The sequence below is a fragment of the Callorhinchus milii genome, unplaced genomic scaffold (assembly GCF_018977255.1).
Source record: "Callorhinchus milii isolate IMCB2004 unplaced genomic scaffold, IMCB_Cmil_1.0 Scaffold2, whole genome shotgun sequence".
NCBI lineage: Eukaryota > Metazoa > Chordata > Chondrichthyes > Chimaeriformes > Callorhinchidae > Callorhinchus > Callorhinchus milii.
Window position 1 is genome coordinate 59,366,802 of NW_024704743.1, and position 14,915 is coordinate 59,381,716.

A 14,915-nucleotide genomic window follows, 5' to 3' on the forward strand; every position below is an offset into this window, starting at 1 on the left:
GCCCCACAGCTTCCTGCCTTTACCGTCCTTTTTCTGGAATCCAGTGTCATTGGGCTCTGGTCTGCTCCATGTCCCCTGCCCTCTCCACCACATCATTGACGGTTGGGCCTTCAGCCTTTCTGACCCCACTCTTTGGAACTCCATCCCACAGTACCTTCGTCTCGCCACCTCCCTTGCCTTCTTCAAGGCACATCATAAGCCCCACCTCTTAGATTGCACCTTCGGTCACCCTCTTATCCCTACCCTCCTGCCCTCCACCCCATCTGATCCTTCCAGCTCAGGTCCAAATTTTTAAGTGTCCAGCATCTTGGGATGTCCTCCCGACGTGAAAAGCATAATTTGTTGTTGTGAGTAAATGCATTATCAGCATTTTGGATTTTTTGCATTTCTGACATTTTAATCACACTTGGATGTTCCAATTAACTGGAAATTCCAGATCACTGGATCCGATCTCTCCCCATTAGTCTGTCTGGCTGGGGTTTGTCTGTATATGCATCCAAAAGATCTGGCAAAATCTAAAAGTGGTGGAATAGATTCAATGCGCTGAATGCACTTAGAAACAGGAGTAGGCTATTCATTTGTAAAAATTACAAATTACATTTGTAAAGCGCCTTTCACATCAGGAGGATGTCCCAAGGCGCTGAACAGTCAGCGATTTGGACCCGAGCAGGTGGGTGGGGGTTGGTTGGATAAGGGAGGATGGAGGGCAGGGAGGGTAGGACGGTGGCCGAAGGTATGGTCGAACAGGAGAGTCTTGAGAAGTGCCTTGAAGGAGGCAAAGAGGGAGCGAGGCGAAGGGAATAAGGCTATGGTAATGTGGGATGGAGTTCCAAAAGGTGGGGGCAGAGAAGCTGAAGGCCCGATCACTGACGGTCGCACGGGCCGAATAGGGCACGTGAAGTAGGCCAGAGCCTGCTGAGCGTAGGCAGCGGACTTCTTGATAAGGGGTTAGCAGGTCAAAGAGGTAGGACGGGGCAAGGCCACGGAGCGCCTTGAAAGTGAGGGTGAGGATTTTTAATTCTATCCTCTGATGGATGGGGCCAGTGGCGCCAGGTGAGGGTGGGGGTGATGGTCTGGTGCGGGAGAGGACACGAGCTGCAGAGTTCTGGATGATCTGCAGCTTGTGGAGGGAGGAGTTTGGAAGGCCAACAAGCAAGGAATTTACGTAGTCGAGTCTAGATGAGATGAATGTGTGAATGAGGGTTTCGGCAGCCTGAGGGTGAAACAGTGGCAGAGCTGGGTGATGTTGTGAAGATGGCAGAGAGCGTAATGGCACGGATGTGGGGTAGAAGGAGAGTTGAGGGTCAAACAAGATGCCCAGGTTCCGGCCTGGCTCAGCGAGGTGAAGTATGCAACCATGGATGGTGATGCTGTCAGTGCCTAAAGACGCGGAGGCGCTGACAGGAGTCAATCAAAAGGGCCTTGTTGCCATGTAGAAAGTTAGCTCTCATCCAGGACAGAAGTGGTCCTGGAGTCAAGGGTGGAGGCAGAGAGATAGAGTTGGGTGTCATCCACATACATGTGGAAGTTGACCCCATGTGTGTGGATGACGTCATCAAGAGGGAGCATGCCCTGAGGAACGTTGCATGAGATGGTGCAAGGGCTGGAGGAGAAGTTGTTTGGGGAGACAAAGTGGATACGGTGTGCGGGGTAGGATCTGAACTATTCAAAGATGAACCTTGAGTGTAGGTTGGCAAGAGCAAAGGCATTAGGGACCTGAGTATGCATTGGGGTACTGCTGGAGTCTAACCAGCTAAAACCACATATCTTGCCCAGACCAAAAGCCCAACTGGTTGGGTGGGCTTGATGCACATAAGCCACATGCAGGAAGTCACATGGTGATGACCCTGATGTTGGCTTTTATTTTTTGGAGTGGGGCTGGCTGGCGCAGAGGGAGAGACGCAGTAATTAGATCGCCTCCCAAACTTTTCCACAACTGGTTAAGATGTTCTGTAGTTACCTGGTTTCTCCCTCCCTCCCTTCTCAAATAATGGATTGATATTTGCAATTTTCCAATCCCAATGGCACAATTCCCAAATATAGAGAGCTTTGGAAAATTAAGACTAACACATCTGCAACCTCCTTCCCTATTTCTTTTAATACCCTGGGGTGGAAACCATCAGGTCCTGGAGATTTGTTTATCATAAGTCCCATTATTTTCTCCATTACCATTTTTTAATTTATATGAATGTCCTCTTCCTGTCCTGTGAAAACGGATGCAAAGTATTCATTTAACAAGTCTGTCATTTCCTTATTATTTATTACCGTCTCACCTACATCTGTCTTTAATGGGACCTCATTTCCCTTTACCACTCTCTTTCTCTTAATATGCTTATAAAACCTTTTACTCTTAGCTTTGATATTCTTCCAATCTGCTGGAATTTCACTTTAACTGTCCCCACCCTGTCCACATGCCCTGACAGTATTTCTCTTTTTGACTTGTCACAGGTTTTATGATTATTTCCTGTAACCTTTTTTCTTCCTGGAGTATTTATGTTATCTTTATCACTTTTTGTACTCTGATCTTTGCTCTCATCCCTTCTTTTCCTTATCCTTAGGTTTTTATTATTTCCACCCAACCCCTCCTCCACCACCATCCCTTATAGGTTGAAAGTCCTTTCTAAAACCCTATTTATCCTTTCTGCTATTTATCCTTTCTTGGTCCCAGCCCGATTCAGGTGCAGACCATCCTAACAGTACAGCTCCTTACTGTCCCAGTACTAGTGCCAGTGTCCCATGCAATGGAACCCCTCCTTACCACTTCGCATTCTTTCAGCCACACATTTACTTTTCTCATCTGTTTATCCTTACACCAATCTGGACGTGGCTCGGGTAGTAATCCCAACTTTCTGTGGCATTCTCAGAAGTCTGGATCCCAAGCCAGGAGGGTCCACAGTACTCCAGGCCACTGCTGATGATAGCTAAGCCAGCCTGGCTCATCGGCAGGACTTCGAGGGGCAGAACAGTCACTGGGTTAAGGTATTCTTCCCACTTAGCTGCTGTTAAATGTACAAACCAAAGCCTTAAATGGTAGGGTAGTCCCAGCTGGACAAGCAGCAGGAAGCTTGCCAGACAAGTTGTGCAAGTTTAGTTTGAACTCCAGCAGTACCCCCAACTCACACCCTGGTGTCCACACCTTGACTCTTGCCAATTTTAACTAATACTTTCTGGAATTATGTAAAACGTGTGCCCCTCCAGGGAGAGGTAATCCATTACAGACATGTAATTTCCATGTGTAGGTGTCATACATGGTATAGTAAATTCCTGATGTATGGTCACTCTAAGGGAAAAGAGCTCAGTGACTATATATGGGGTGACTATGTTGGCATGATTCCTCCAGAACCACTAGGGGGTGCTGTGACCAGGAGCCTACACCAACACACACTGCCACTGACAGAGCGGCCCCAGCCCCCACAACTGTCAGGTTTTTTGTTAAAAGTCGTTTAAGTTTAGTAAATTACAGGTTTATGATATAATAATAATAATCCTTGCATTTAATATAAATTTATGTATAAATCACATATGTCTATAAATGCACTTATTTCTGTTTCCTATGGCTTATTTCCGTTGCTGTATTGGAAAGTGTGCACTTTTCAGGAGATGTACTGTGTAATAATAATAATAATCCTTGCATTTGATATAGCGCTTTTCACGTCGGGAGGACGTCCCAAAGCGCTTCACAGAACACACTGTAAAGTGAATTGACTGTATATTTGTGGGCGAACGCGGCAGCCAATTGTGCACAGCAATGTCCCACAAACAGTCATAGATTGAAAATGACCAATTTATTATTGTTTTTGGTTTTGGAGGGATTATTATTAGGCTCTGTGTGGAGTAAGGAAACTTGCCCAAGGTTTCGCTCTGCCTGGAATTGAACTCAGGTCTCTCACTTGCAAAGCGAGTGCTCTAACCACTGAGCTACAGGACTCCACAAGTGTATTAAAGAACAAAGACACTATACTTTGTCACATTAGAACGAAGGGTGGTGGACCCAAAACGTTGGCTCACTTTCCTTTCTCCATAGATGCTGCCTGACCTGCTGAGTGTTCCCAGCGACTACTGTTTTTCTTTCAAAGATACTGTAGACCCAGGTTGTATGTGAAAATGATACATTTTTATAATTAACAATTTGCAACTCGCTTGAAAGTGTAAAAGCTCAACGTTACAAGTCAGAAAGGTAAAAGAGAAGGTACACCCTCCTCCCATTGTTGCAGATAAGGACATGCAAAACTTTTTACTGTCTGCTCTGCTGATCGCTCCTGTATATGTTAGCAAGTCCACCATGGCTCTGATTGATGGTCTGGTTTGTCAGTCAGGGTCAGCGGGTGGAATGATAGGCTGCGATTTGTGGACCAGAGACCAGTGATTTTCTGTATATATGGAATATTCTTATAATTTTATGCACACATATACACACATTTTATACACTTTAAGATTATTTTAATACAATTACTATTCAAAAGAAAAGTGTTTGGGTGGAAAAACTATTTTCTCTTCAGTTTTTCTCTGAACTTTTTCGTTTCTTTGAAGATGTTTTGCCTGGCAGTGTCCCTTTTTCCTTATTGGCCTCTTAATCAGATCAAATGCTGATTTCTGAGCTGTGGTTGTACATTATTTACCAAAATGCATAAGTAAAGAAACAATCTTGAAGTCAGAGAATAGAAAGGGAAGTTTGTCTGCAGCATAAACTTGTTTACATTTTCTTATAAAACATGAGGGTTGGGAGGCGAGAGCACTCACCTTGCAAGCGAGAGACCTGGGTTCAATTCCCGGCAGGGCGAAATCTTGGGCAAGTTTTCTTACTCCACACGCCTAATAATAATCCCTAAAAAAAAACGTTAATCATTTGGTCATTCAACCCACAACTGTTTGTGGGACACTGCTGTGCGCAACTTGCTGCCGTTTTTCACCCACAAAATATACAGTCAATTAACTTTACAGCATATTCTGTGAAGCGCTTTGAGATGTCTAGAAGACGTGAAAAGCGCTATATCAAATGCAAGAATTATTATTATTATTTTCCCAGGTACAGGTCGTTCACTTTGGCGATATATCCGATATTTTATTTAAAGGAATGTGTAGAATGCGATTACTTAATACATTACAAGTAAAGGGGATGTCCCTTATTCACATTTTACATAGGAAGTGACTGGTATATTGACAACATGGCGATATAAGCAATGTAATAATATAAGCCAGTGTTTCATTAACAGGAGTTTATTTTATTCCGAGTCTGGTTTGGATATTCTTAATCATGGTGATAGATTTCCACACATGTCAGACAATCCGGCTGACCATCAATAAATTCTGGAAGGATGAGATCATTCGAACCCTTCATATCAGTATTATGTTCCAGAAAACAAATGTATTTGAAAAAAAACATGCAATGATGCTTTACACCTTCATGTCTGTAACACCTTCCTATGCAAACTCCTTGCTTGGCGGACTTCCCAACCATTCCCACCACAAGCTGCAGACTATTAAGAACTCTGCAGCTCATGTCCTCTCCCGGACCAATCTCCGTGAGTCTATCACCCCCAACCTCACCCAGCTCCACTGGCTCGCCATTCCCCAGAGAATCGAGGTCAAGATCCTCATCTCACTTAAACCCTCCACGATCTTGCTCTTCCCTCCCTATGTAGGGATGAACAAGTTTCGGAGGGCTTTAAAAGTGATGACAAGGATAATAATCTTTAGATTTGATATAGTTTCACCCTTATGACTTTGAGGTAATATTTTGAACGCATTCACCTCATTTAGTTTGTCCGGAATGGTATAATAATCTTCCCAATAGACCTGCGATTGTATCACCTTCCCAGCAGTATCTTTAGTATCGTTCCAAACATATTATAGTTTCTGCAGGTATTGTAACTTTACTCTGGTCCTAACCCCATTGTCGCACTTGTTATCTCCACACATTTATCACCCCAAACCCTCACCAGGCTCATCTGACTCCCTGTCTCTGAATTGATCAACTTCAAGATGCTCGCTCTCACAAACAAATCCCTTCAAACCCTAGAACCTGTCTACCTTTGTGGTCTGTTCATACCCCACTCCTCTACCTTCCCCTTCGCTCAGCTTACACAGGCTTGCTTGCGCCTATGCTGTATAGAAACACAACGTCAATGACCCACACTGGATAGTAGGTCAGAGTTGGTCAGAATGATTGGAAAGTAAAAATCACAATAGACGAACAGCTGGTAAGTAACAAATAATACACGTGTCTCAAAAAGAACTATCTACAAGCAAACAGTTGAAAAGCTGCCAAGAGAAATTCAGCAGAAGTCCCTGACCTGGTACATGGCAACCTGCTGAGTCCACATTTTGATACTTGAACCCAAAGTCATTGTTGGTGATTTATAATCATATGCCAGGTCACAACAACAGTCAACTAGTAACAATATCATCAAATCCAATGCTGTGTTCTTTCCACTGTCAGGACTCCAGTGAAACCAATGCTGTGGATTACTGTCAATGGCTTGATCCATTGGACATATACTTTGGAACACTTCTGAAATAAAAACAGAATTCGCCGGGAATACTCAGCAGGTCACTCAGCATCTATGGAGAGAGGAAATTGAGGTAACGTTTCAGGTCGATGTCAGAACTCTGACGAAAGGTTATTGACCTGAAGCATTAACTCACTTTCCTCTCTCCATAGATGCTGCCTTGACCTGTTGAATGTTCCCAGCAACTTCTGTTTTTATTTCAGATTTCCAGCATCATCAGTATTTTGCCTTTTGGAACACTTCTGGTTCCCTATCAGTAGCAGATACATTTCCTTACCATCAGCCCTTCCACAGTCCACCACACATTCTCCAAAAAAAGTTTTACGTTTGAAAACAACAATGTTATATTTACATAGTGCCTTTCAGGTCAGGAGGACCTGACCAGCAGCCTGTTTACTTTGTGGACTCTGTCCTCAGGCCCTCCTCTGCAATATATACATGCTCCCGCATGGAGATGTCACTTGAAGGTATGGAGTAAATTTACACATGTATGCAGATCATACCAAACTCGCTGCCTCCACCCTCAACTCTAGTACCTTCGAATTCAAGATCCTCATCCTCACCTACAAGGCCAATCACGGCCTTGCTCCCTCCTACCTCTCCGACCTACTATCCCCCTACCTACCTGCCCGTACCCTCCATTCCTCTGGCTCCGGTCTGCTCCACATCCCCCGCCCCAACCGCCCTACCATCGGTGGCCGGGCCTTCAGCCTCTCAGCCCCTAGGCTCTGGAACTCCATTCCCCAGTGCCTCGCCGCCTCCTCCCTTTCCTCCTTCAAGGCGGTCTCAAGACCTTTCTCTTCGACCGTGCCTTCAGCTCCCCTCTCGACTCTCTACCCCCTCCTCGCTCCCTCCCTTCCCTCCCCTCACCCTGACCATTTCCCCTCTGCTCGGGTCCCGACCCAACTGTCCAGCGCCTTGGGACGTCCTCCCGACATGAAAGGCGCTCTCTAAATGAAATCTTGTTGTTGTTGTTGTAGGACCACTGCTGTCCTAGCAAATTGTCTGTCAGACATCAAGTCCTGGACACAGCCAACTTTCAGGACTGGCAACCTCCACAGGCTGCAAATCATCCAGAACTCTGCAGCCCAGGTACTCCGTGACCCTATCACCCCCATCCTCGCCCGATTCTACTGGCTTCCCATCACACAGAGGATACAGTTCAAGATCCTGGTCCTCACTTTCAAAGCCCTCCACAGTGTTGCTCCCCACTACCTCTGCGACCTCCTAACCCCTACCATCCTGTTCGCTCCGTCGGCTCAGCAGGCTCCGGCTTGCTTCACGTCCCTGCCTCGCTCGCCCCACTATTAACAGGAGAGCCTTCTGCTATGCCCCCACCCTCTGGAACTCAATCCCAGAGTCCTTCCGCCTCGCCCCCTCCCTCGCCTCCTTCAAGACCCAACTCAAGACAGTCCTCTTTGTCCGTGCTTTCAATCTCCCTGCTTCCCCCCTGCCCTCCACCCTCCCCAATCCCGACCCCCAGCTCGGATCCGAAACTCTGTCCAGTGGCTTGGGACATCCTCCCAACATGAAAGGCACTATACAAATGTTATTTTATTGTTGTTCTTCTTGTTGATGTCTGACAGACAATTCGAATGTTGGCAAGGCAGAGGCCCTCCTGCTTGGCTCCCTTTAGTGCTTCCTCACCTCAGCCACTGACAGTATCACTATTCATGGTTGCACTCTACACCCCACAGAGCCAAAACAGAACCTCTGTGTCTTGTTTGACCTTCAAACCCCACAATGATGCTGTGACCCATTCCGTCTGTCCCCACCTCTGCAACATTGCCCACCTCTCACCACAGACTTCCCAACTCTTCCCTCCACGAGATGCAGATTATTCAAAACTCTGCAGCTCGTGTGCTCTCCCGCACCAAACCACATGAACTGATCACCCCCATCCATACCCGGCTTCACTGGCTCCCCATCCCTCAGAGAATGAGTTCAAAACACTCATTCTCACTTCAAAGCCCTCCATGGTCTGCCCCCCCCCACCCCTGTGACCTCCTAACCACATATCAGCCTGTCTGTGCCCTCTGCTCAGTGGACACTGGCCTGCTTCAGGTTCCCCTGCACTTCCCACCCCACCATTGGCAGTCGGGCATTCAGCATCTCTGCCCCCACACACTGGAACTCCATCCTGCAATCCCTCCACCTCACACCCTCTCCTGCCTCCTTCAAATCCTGTCTAAAGACCTTCCTCTTCGACCACGCCTTCGGTTCCACTCCTCCTGACCCCAACTCCCAGCTTGGAACTCAGACCCCTGATTATTCAGCACCCTGAAACATCTTTCCAACATGAAGGGTGTAATAATTTGTTGTTGGGGGTCAAAGAGATTCATAGAATTGACTTGGAGTAAAACATGGTCAAAAAAAAGGTCTAAGACAGACTTGGAAAGTCAGGAGGAAGGGTGTGGGGAAGGGCGGGGGAGAGGAAGGGGATCTCCTTGGAGCTAAACTGGCTCCAAGGTGACATGTTTGGTAAAGCAATTTCAGAATCGAGCCAGCACTCGGTGGCAGTTTCAGTAGTCTGGTTTCTGAATTAGACGAGTCTGCACTATTCCAGGGCACTGTTGATGTCAGCACAGCCAGACTGGCTCATCAACAGGACCTGGAAGGGCAAATCATTTACTGGGGGCAGGGAATCATCCCACTCAGCTCCTGGTAACCCAGTAAGCCAAAGCCTCAATAGGCAGCTTGGTCCTCGCTGGACAAGCAACGGGAAAGTTTGCTGGACAGCAATATTAATGGCAAACTATGGGGTTTTAGCAGGTCAGACTCCAGCAGTACCCGAACACACACTCTGGGGTCCCAAAGCCTCCTGCCGACCTGCACCTAATACAGATTGGATGAAAACATCCTCCGAGCCAGACACGGGTCACCAGTTGGACCACGAATATTTTTTGACAACCTTCCATTATCGTGTCTTGCAGCAATGAGTGCTGTGTGTGTGTATATATTCATTGACTGTGAAACTATAATAATAGGAAACAATTGTTTAACATCCAAATTTTGCGCACATTATTTCATCATTAATTAAATAATAGACACAGCGTTTCCTTATAGAGGGGGAGGGAGGGAAGGGGTGATTTTCTGAATGATTATTTTCTCTGCAACAAAGAGGGAGGGACACTCTGATTGCAGGCTGAGGAGAAGGCAGTGTGAGGAATATTGAGGCTCGGCCAGGAATTGTTCAGTAAGGTGGCAGGGCTGAGCTGTCAATGTACCGGCTGCACACACTGCACCCAGGCTGCCAGCACAACAACCGCAACAACTGAGCAGCTCAATGTCCTCCCTCACTGCCATCTCACTGCAATTTACTGATAGACAAGAGCACCGGTCTGACACACGAGTGTGACTGAAAGGCAGAGAGTTCACTTGGTGCAGCTTATCAACAACTGACTGGAACGTCAGTTAAATGAGCAAAGGATGCTCTGCTGGTGAGGATATTCTCTCTTACCCTTGTGTTTCTGTGCAGAAACAAAGCCTCAGCAAACACTGCTGCACTTTGCCCTCCTCCCACACGAAACTCTGCACGCCACGTCCTTACCTTATTTAGCTGTGACAGGAGAGAGGATAACAGAAGCGGATTTCTCCAGCTCCTGGTCTGTGAGCAACTGATACAGAGAGGAAATGGCAGATCCCAGCAGTATTGCATCAACCAGCGTCAGGGCTGTTGCAACATCCCCTTTGCACATCTCTTGGTTCCGCCAGTATTCCAACATACACCACATCCCTGCCTCATAAGCTTAAGCCTGTATTTTGTGATATTACTTTGCAGAACATCTTAATTGCATACAGGAAGAAAATGGATATAAATGCTGTGTCAGCTCTCCCTCCAAAGCCAGTACTGTCAGTCAGCCAACCCCCAAACAACAACAACAACTTGCATTTGTATAGCACCCTTCACGCCAGGTAGTGCCCCCGAGCACTTGAGAGTGGCGGAGTCTGACCCCAAGCCAGGGCGGAGAGGGAGGAGGGAGGTGACCATAAGTGCGATCAAAATAGAAGGTCTTTAGGCGGGATTTGAAAGTGGGTGGGGAAGGAGGGGCAAGGTGGAGGGATTGACGGAGAGAGTTCCAGAGCTTTGGGGTGTAGTGACTGAAAGCACGGCCACCGATGGTGGAGTGCAAGGGCCAACTGGAGGCAGCAGGTCACCTCCTCTGATGGCGTTTTTCTCATGCATGCCTCATTGCTCCTATATATTTGTTCTCTATTCTCACTCTACTCCAACCTCACTTTGTTTTTAAAGTGAAGTAATTTCAAGTTATAAAACTAATAATAACCGCTGCATTTGATATGGTGTCATTACGTAGTCGAAACAGGTCAAAGCGCTTCACAGAATACAATGTAAAGTCAATTGACTGTATATTTTGTGAGTGAAACCCGGCAGCCATACCCCACAAACAGCCATGGCGTGAATGACCAATTTTATTTGGGGGTTGGCCAAGAAAAAGGTTATAATATGACCCTTTTCACTCTGAAAATTGTGAAGCTGACATCCCTTCACAACAAGGTGCTCGGAGTGGGGGGCTGGTGGGGGGTAAGCCATGGTTGTTTTGTTTTTAATACAATTAATTATGATGTGTTATTTGCTAACCATGTTTAACTTATTCTAATATTATTATTATTATTATTATTATATTAACCATGTTATGCTAAAACAGACTGCAGGTGACTGCGGGTACTCCTGTTTCAGCTGTAAAACCAAACAGGATCAATCAGGACGAGTTGCAATTCAAGCTCTCGATAAAGGAGAAAACCTTCCCGAAAACTCCCATTCAAACTACACCAGGCAAAATTGTGCCTCACAAAAGACAATCAATCAAATTTTACTACACAATTTAGGGCAGAGTCCGGTGGTTCTGCAACATTTGAGAATTTAATGGATTATTCGCTTCGGGATACTGTGTTGAGGGGGGAATGATCTGAGAAAACCTACCGTCAAATGCTTTCATACTGACCAGTTGAAGCTACTCAGAGGGAATTAACCCTTCTGTTTCCATAGACTCATTATCTTTTTGCAACTACTGGCAAACTTGGATTTGAAGCACATCTGTGTATTTGGGGAATTTTGTTTTTAATACAGTTAATTATGATGTGTTATTTGCTAACCATGTTTAACCATGTTATGCTAAAACAGATGATGACTGGAATCCTCAGAACTCAATCCTTTCGGGGAAAAGGAGAAGGCAGCATTATTAAAAGTTTGTTTGAAATATTGGGAATTTTGATTATGTACAATTATGCTCATTTGTTTTATTCTTACTGTATTCAGTCATAAAATAAGATGAAATCTGCAGTTAGATTTTTTTATAACAGCAGAGCTCACTGAAATAATGCTCGATAATTGGATGTTCCTGTAAGTATTAACCTGTGTGCCTAGGATTTTTTAAAAAAATGAACAACGTAAGGCGACAAAAATTGGATATCAATTAGAGAAAGAATTATTAGAAAATACTCAACACTCTACAATTTGACTGTGGTAACTCCACACACAAGAACAAGAACAACAACAAAAAAATTACATTTATATAGCGCCTTTCATGCTGGGAGGAGGTCCCAGAGTTACGGACCCGAGCTGAGGGTCAGGGTGGGGGAAGGCCGGGGGGGGGGAGCAGGGAGATCGAAAGCACGGTCAAAGAGGAGGGTCTTGAGGTGGGTCTTGAAGGTGGCGAAGGAGGGACAAGACGGAGGGTCTGTGGGATGGCGTTCAGAGGGTGGGTGCAGAGTGGCGGAAGGCCAGCCCACTGATAGTGGAGCGAGCAAGGTGGGGGACGCGAAGCATCCCAGAGCATGCTGAGCAGAGGGAGCGAACAGGATGGTAGGGATTAGGAGATCGGAGAGGTAGAGGAGAGCAAGGCCATGGAGGGCTTTGAAGGTGAGGACCAGGATCTTGAACTGTATCCTCTGTGTGATGGGAAGCCAGTGGAGTTGGGCAAGGATGGGGGTGATAGGGTCATGGAGCCTAGTGCGGGAGAGGACACGGACAAGGATAAATGTGGAGTCCTGTAGCTCAGTGGTTAGAGCATTCGCTTTGCAAGTGAGAGACCTGAGTTCAATTCCAGGCAGGGCGAAACCTTGGGCAAGTTTCCTTACTCCACACGCCTAATAATAATCCCTCCAAAACCAAAGATAATAATAAATTGGTCATTTTCAATCCACGACTGTTTGTGGGACATTGCTGTGCGCAATTGGCTGCCACGTTCACCCACAAATATACAGTCAATTCACTTTGTAGCGTGTTCTGTGAAGCGCTTTGGGACGTCCTCCCGACGTGAAAAGCGCTATATCAAATGCAAGGATTATTATTATTATTATTATTATTAAATGTAATGGCATTGGTTACTTCTTCAAGGAATATAGACAGAAACACTTTGTCATGGAATTAACATTGTCATGCCCTATATTTCTCAATGGGAAATATGTGTAATCTGATTTGGCAATAGCACATAATATTTGATAATGCACAGAATAACAACAACAACTTGGATTTATATAGTGCCCTCCATGCCAGACAGTGTCTCAGAGCGCTTCACATGAACAGATCCCGGGGCCGAGCCAGGGGGAGGAGGAGGAAGGTGACCAAAGGTGTGATCGAAAAGAAAGATCTTCAGCAGGGACCCGAAAATAGGAAGAAAGGGAACGAGGCGAAGGGAGTGAGGAAGGGAATTACAGAGCCTCGGGGCATAGTGGCTGAAGGCACGGCCGCCGAGGGTGGAGTGGAGGACTCGGGGGATGAGGAGGAGGCCAGACCCAGAGGAACGAAGGCAACGGGTACTGTTTTGAGGAGAGAGGAGGTCAGAAAGGTGGGGGGGGGGGGGGGGGTGCAGAGGTGTGGAGGGATTTGAACACAAGGGTGAGGATCTTGAAATCGATCCTCTCTGGGACAGGTAGTCAGTGCAGTCTGGCAAGGACTGGGGTGATCAGGGAACGAAGTTTGGTGTGGGTGAGGAAGTGGGCGGCAGAGTTTTGAATGATCTGGATTTTATGGATGGTAGTGGAGGGGAGACAAGCGAGGAGGGCGTTAGAGTAGTCCAGCTGAGAGGTGACAAAGGCTTGGACTAGGGTTTCAGCAGCTTTCAGAGAGAGGTATTGGTGGAGACAGGCGATGCGTTGGAGGTGGAAGAAGGCGGTGCTGATGAGGGACCGGATGTGGGGGAGGAAGGAAAATTGGGGGTTGAACCTGACGCCGGAGGTTTTAGGGGCAGGTTGGGTAGGTGGAAGAGGTGAGAGACGTGAGATTTTAGACATTGACGAGAGCCAAAGAGTATGGCTTCCGTCTTGTCAAAGTTCAGCTGAAGGAAGTTTGCACTCATCCAGCCCCTGTGATCTGACAGGCAGACTGACAGAACATCAGGGGACTGGGGTTCACAAAGAGAGGTGGAAAAATAGAGTTGGGTGTCATCCATATACATGTGGAAATGTACCCCATGTCTGAGGATGACATCCCCAAGAGGGAACATGTAGAGCAGAAAGAGGAGGGGGCCAAGGATGGATCCTTGGGGTACCCTGCAGGTAACTGAGTGAGAACGGGGGAGAAGCCATTTGTGTAGATGTACTGCTGGCAGTTTGTGAGGTAGGACTCGAACCAGGCGAGTGCTGTCCCACCGAGGTGGATGACGGAGGAAATGCAGTGGAGGAGGATGGCGTGATCGACTTTGTCGAACGCCGTAGAGAGGTCCAAGAGGACAAGGAGGCAGAGGGAGCCCTGGTCACAGATAGAGAGGATGTCATTTGTGACTTTCACAAGTGCAGCCTCTGTACTGTGGGCGGAAACCGGACTGGAGGGGTTCGAAGAGGGAGTGGGAGGAGAGGTGTGCGCGAAGTTGATTGGCAACAACGCTTTCTAGGACTTTTGCGAGGAAGGGCGGGTTAGAAATGGGGCGGTAGTGGCTGGAGTTTGAGGATTCTAGGGAAGGTTTTTTGAGGAGGGGGGTGATGACAGCAGTTTTGAGGGGGGCAGGGACTGATCCGGAGGAGAGGGACTGGTTGATGACATCAGCCAGTAGTAGGCAGAGGATGGGGAGCTCTGTGACTAGTAAGTTGGTGGGGAGGGGGTCGAGGCAGCAGGTGGTGGGTTTCATGGAGGTGATGGTGGGTAAGAGGGAGGAGGGAGAGATGGGGAGGAAGTAATGTAGGATTGGGGTGGTGGTAGGAGCAGATGATTTGGAGGGTGAGGGGTTTGGAGAGGGGGTGGTGGTGGGTGACAAGAGGCAGGAGGATGAGGCTGCCTGGCGGATGTTGTGAATTTTAGATGAAAAGATGTCCATGACCTCCTCGCACTTGGCATTTGATGTGAAGATTGAGTCCTGAGGGGAGGCACGGAGGAGGTAGTGGGTGGTGGAAAAAAGGATTTTAGGGTTGTGTTTAGCCTCTAAGATGATGTTGGAGTAGAAGGCCGTT